At 43.6% G+C, this 5,539-nt stretch overlaps 1 non-coding gene across 1 annotated transcript; it reads right to left on the bottom strand.

The window, feature by feature from the left end:
• Positions 1–354: 354 nt before the first annotated feature.
• trnat-cgu (transfer RNA threonine (anticodon CGU)) lies at positions 355–427 on the bottom strand. Its single transcript has one exon. It is a non-coding gene; the product is annotated as a tRNA-Thr (tRNA).
• Between the last annotated feature and the right edge of the window lie 5,112 nt (positions 428–5,539).

Genomic DNA, 5,539 nt, shown 5'->3' on the forward strand with positions numbered 1-5,539 from the left:
TCTGCAGTGTCCATGCACAGTGTGTGAAAATTAACAAAGTTTCCCTGACCCAATTACACGGAGAGTTGGGCTGGAGATTCATATATGGTCTTCAAAATAAAAAGAAATAATTAGAACAAAGATTACTCCTCATTCGATATCTACAATCTAGTTCCTCTTGCTGTACAACCTGTTACAGAGGCTGTTATGGAAAAGAGGCTTACTGCAGCTACACGAAGCCCTGGTTAGATCACACCTGGAGGACTGTGTATAGTTCTGGGAACGGCACCTTTTCAAGGATCAAAAATTGTTTTGCAGCATTGTCCAACCCATTACCCACTTTTCCACGGAACTTGGTTTCATCAGCTAAACCACAGGCTCCAGCAAGAGTTGAACTCGCGACCCCTGGTTTACGAGACCAGTGCTCTAACCACTGAGCTATGGAGCCAAATGCCAAATCACACGCATGGAAAGTCGACCGTATTTGGTGCACGAGGACCAGGATAACATTTCAGGCAAATGGCATTTGATAGACCTGGAAATGTCAGAGAGGGAGAACAGGAAGTTAAAAGACGCGACATGAAAGTGGCAGAATTTGATGTGTGTCAGTTACATTCAGTGATGAATTTCTGCTGTGTGTTCCCTTGTCAGTTTCTCAGGAGCCGCAGGGATGAGGTTGGTGACATCTGGTTGAAATGAGGAATAATGAGAACTGTCGTCAGCAGGATTCAAACCGACCAGTGGATTTCAAATCCATCACCTTAAACATTGAGTTATGACCAACAGCTGTCCGAGCTCAAAGGTGTTCTTATCAAATCAGAGATGGCGAAAAAATAAGTCACTCGGCCCATCGCGCCTGTGCTGGCTCTTTGGAAGAACAACGCACCCAATTCCACATACCCAACTTTCCCCCGCAGCCATTTATATTTGTATTGCCTCTCCCCGTTCTTCCTGTCAAAATAAAGGAGCATTAAACCAGAATCTCCTCTTGCTCACCTAAAGGAAATTCCTAAAGTGCCTGAAAGGGGGAATGTGACTGAAACTGTGGCAGCGCTGGGATTCGGACTAACTCCTATATTCACAAAAAAAAACAAGTATCTGTTGGAACTCGCTGGGTGACAGCAGAGGTGGCAATTTTTGTTATTTATTTTATTCTGTTTGTCACTGAAGGACCCAGTGACAGCCCGGAACTGTGTGACTATGAATGATGTTCCAGCTAACAGCAATCACTGTTGTCATTGGCTGAGGAAGTCGTTTATGTTCGATATAAACGTGTCACTTTGTGGGAGAAACGTGTCTCTGGTGAGCGAGGTCTGGAATGAAAATAAAAGGCACAGGTAGCAAAGATCAGCCGGTTGTGAAGTTTGCAAACAGTTTCTCTGGTGCAGTGGTGATTAGGGATCGGCGCTTTCGCTGCTGCTGTTCTATATATACTTTTTGACATAAACATAATTGATTTCTGCAATTGATTTCATAGCGAATTTAAAACAACACATTTTTTCTTATCAAGCTACCCTCGCTATTTCTGGGCTGATATCTACAATCTGATTCAATGTGCTCTACAAACGGGAGAGCTGGATTCAGGTTCCAGTCTCTGGCGGAGTGGGTCCGAAACCCGCTGCTGCCAAAGTTTCAGATGCTTCCCCCTTTCTGGCTCTTCAGGAATTCCGTTTGGGTGGACAAGAGACAACTCCAGTTTAATGCCGGACGAGGGTTGGGGAGAAGCGTGCGGATTGCAGTCCTTGATTTTGTTTGGAAGAACGGGGAGAGGCAATACAAATATAAACTGCTGTGGGGGAAAGGCGGGTGTGTGGAATTGGATGAATTGCTCTTCCAGAGAGTCAGCACGGACACAATGGGCCGAGTGACTTATTTTGTCACCATCTCTGATTTGATATGAGCGGGCTTGGACTATGGATGTGCTGTTAGTCTTGGACGAGTGTTCGAAGCGATTGTTTTAACATCTATCGGGTCTTCCCAATGTAGGTTGCAATCCTGCTGACTGTGGTTCTTATTATTCCCGATTTTAACCAGGTACCAACAGGATTAATTATCGGGTAAATAGAATAAAACAAAAACACCCGCGCTTTCTTATTTGAATTAATCTGTATGGATTCACGAAATCTGCAGTCACAAATGGAACAAACTGAGCCAGCTGGTGACATCCTTTATTTCTGGGTGTTTGTCTCTCCTCAGGCCTCTGCCACTCTCGGTGTATATGTCTGTGTGTCTTTCTGTGTCAATGTGGATCAATTCCCCATTTTTCACAATCCATACTTCATTCACCTTAGTTGTGTGGCTTCATATTAAAATCGTAGAGAGAAAATAAAAATAGATTTAAAGGATTGAAGAGGAATTTTTTCTGTATTTTTTTTGAGTGGAAACTGTTCAGCTACTAAGTGTCTATGTTACAAAGTGGAAGTTGATTGAAATTTTCACCGAGCAACATTTAAACAGACATTCACCGGGTCCTTATGGTCGAGTGTTTAAGGAAATGGACGCTGGGGAGAGATAATTTGTAAATACAAATAGCCCAAACTCATATCCCTCGGACATTAGGAACTGTATTTCTTCTCGAAGCTGTTCCACGTGTGACATTTGCAGCTCTGATGTGAAACTTCAACTCTCACTCCACTGATTCGGGCGGAGCTGTTGTGCGTTTCGGTTTTCAATCAATAAGTAAATCTGGCCTGTTTTAACAGTTTGTACCAGATCAATAAATCTTCATTCTCTGACCAGGAAACGATCCTGGACCGCGGCAGCACAAGGCCCGAATCCTCGCCTCTAAATCACGAGCAAAGCTGTCTATAACTCTCGCAACGTGCTTTATCTGCGCCACATTTGCCATTTTTTCAGACAATTTCACCAGAGACAACTTTTTCCTACAGAATTTTGTGTTTAACTAGAACTCAAATGACATCTTCGGCTAATGACACCCATTCTTTTTAAGGGGTGAGTACAGTGGAGGATTGGCACCAATAAACTGTTGTTCTACTGGTCTGATTCCAAATCCCGTGCCAGAAATAACAAGAAAACCCCCAGATATTGCTCAGTGTCTTGACTTCAAAAGATAGAATGTAAGAAAGTACATTCCCCCATAGTGTGCAATAAAATGTCGGAGTGATAGTGAAAGAAGCAACCGTGATGCTGGAAAAGATAAAATTATAGATAGTTACAGCAATGAAAGAGGCCATTCGGCCTGGCGCGCTGCTTTCAAAGGGCAGTTGTGATTGATTAGCCAGGGGTGATATTTGTGTCAGTGTAAACAGTCGGCAGTGAAATCTCCCACGTTACCACGGCAGACGTTCATCACAGAAAGCAACTGACACACATCAAGTTCTGCCTCTGTCGCAGCTTTTAACTCCCTGTTCTCCCTCTCAGACATCTCCAGGCCGATCAAGTATCATCCACGTGGAACGTTATCCTGTTCCACTTTCCATTTATTATGGAGACTTACTGTACCAGGTGGTAGTGTTCCCATCTATCTGCTGCCTTAACCTCCTAAATGGTAGTGGTCGTGGGTTTGGAAGGTGCAGTCGAAGGAGCCTTGGTGAGTTCCTGCAGCGCATCTTCTAGATGGTACACACTGCTGCTACTGTGCGTCGGTGGTGGAGGGAGTGAATGGTGAAGGTGATAAGTGAGGTGTCAACAAGTGGGCTACTTTGTGCTGGATGGTTTCGAGCTGGAGCCAACAGTGTGTTGCTGGAGCCGCGCTCATCCAAGCAAGTGGAGAGTGTTCCATTACACTCCTGACTCGAGCCTTGTAGGTGCTGGGCGAGTTTGGGGGTTCATTAGGTGAATTACTCTCCACAGCATTATCCGTGCCCATCTTACCAAAGAAATGGTTGGTAGGACATGAATTTCTTAACAAGAGCACACAACAGAATATACCACCAACGAATATTTACGGTATTAGGCGATCTGTAGTTACAGTTTGAATAAGAGGGAATAATAACAAACGGAAACGTTCTGGTGAAGATAAATCGTTTATCCTTGTGGAATGATGTAGCATGATTTGTTTTCACACACACGTACAGAACAGGCGATGTCTCAAATGTAATTCTGTGGCTGTAATGAAAATGAATGTCAGGAGCTGCGCAGAACAAAGAGTCAATGGGAAACCTCTAGTTTTAGGCCAAAGTCAGAGGCCCATTTCGAGCTCGACGTCCACTTTATAGAGACATGGGCTAGTGCAGTAACAACAGAGACAGACCCTGGTGTGGTAATTACTGAGACAGGGCCTAGAGCAATTTAAGCAGAGACATTACTAGCGCAGTAATAATAGAAACAGCATCTAATGTTACTTAAGCAAAGACGGGGACGAGTGCTATATTAACATAGACAAGGACTACTGCTGTAATATCGGAGACGGGTCTAGTGCAGTAGTTACTGATACAGGGCCTGGATCAATATCAAGAGAAATAGGGTAGTCGTTACAGGCACAGGACATAGAATAATTGCTTCCTAGAGAGAGTCTAAGGCCGTAATAACCGAGACTGCCTCCAGTGTAAGAGAGACAGACATGATTTCGTGAAGTAAAAACAGACACAGGGAGAGTGGAATAGAAGCAGAGACAGAGGTACAAAGGCAAAGTCTCTGCAAAGACAGGATCCATTTTAATTAAAAAGACAGAACAGCTCGAGTGTGATACAGGCTGATACAGAGTCGAGTGTAACTTGTTCTGAAATATGGTCTAGCGGAATATAAGTGCAGATATGATTCAGTGTGTTATAAGCAGGGCCGCGATCTAGTGGAATATAAGTGAGACAGTGCAGAGTGCAGTAATAATTGAGACAGGATCTTGTGTAATACGAACCAGCCTAGTGTAGTGATAAGAGAGACCGGATCCAGTGTAAGAAAACTGATACAGGGTCTAGTGGAGCTTCACATAATTCAGGGCTCTTTGTAATTTAAACTGACGCAGTGTCTGGTGAATTAAATACAGGCAAAGGTACGAGATTAATAAAAACAGAGACATGGACAAGTACAGCAATAAGAGAGTAATGGTTTAGGGCAATAACAACAGGAACGTGAAAGTATGATATGAATGGAGGCATGTATTGGTGCAGCATCACCTGAGACAGGGTCCAGTTTGATAGACACGTGGCAGGTTCTACTGGAGTACTAGCTGAGACAGAGTCTTGTGAAATGTAACTAAAAACATGTTCTAGTTTTCTATGACCAGAGACAAGCTCTAGTGCAGTGCCAACTGGGGCATGGCTTATTGTAACTTTAGCCAAGGCCTGCTTCAGTGCAGTCATGACTGAGATAGTGCCAACGGTATGGTGCCCTATTCCAGTACAGAAACAACTGAGAGATGACCTTCGCTAATATGATCAGAGACATGTCCTAGTGTAATAGAAATATAAACGGCGTCTAATTTAATATGAACAGAGACAGTGCCAAGTGCACTAATACTTGAGACAGCGCCTGCTTGATGTATGCAATCACGGTTTCACTGCCACCCACTGGTCAAACTTTGCTATTGCAGGTGTTGTGAAAATGTCGATTCAATTTACTGTTTCTGAGATCAATGGTTAAAATCAGAAATAATGGAAAA

Source organism: Cetorhinus maximus, chromosome 23, assembly GCF_964194155.1.
Source record: "Cetorhinus maximus chromosome 23, sCetMax3.hap1.1, whole genome shotgun sequence".
NCBI lineage: Eukaryota > Metazoa > Chordata > Chondrichthyes > Lamniformes > Cetorhinidae > Cetorhinus > Cetorhinus maximus.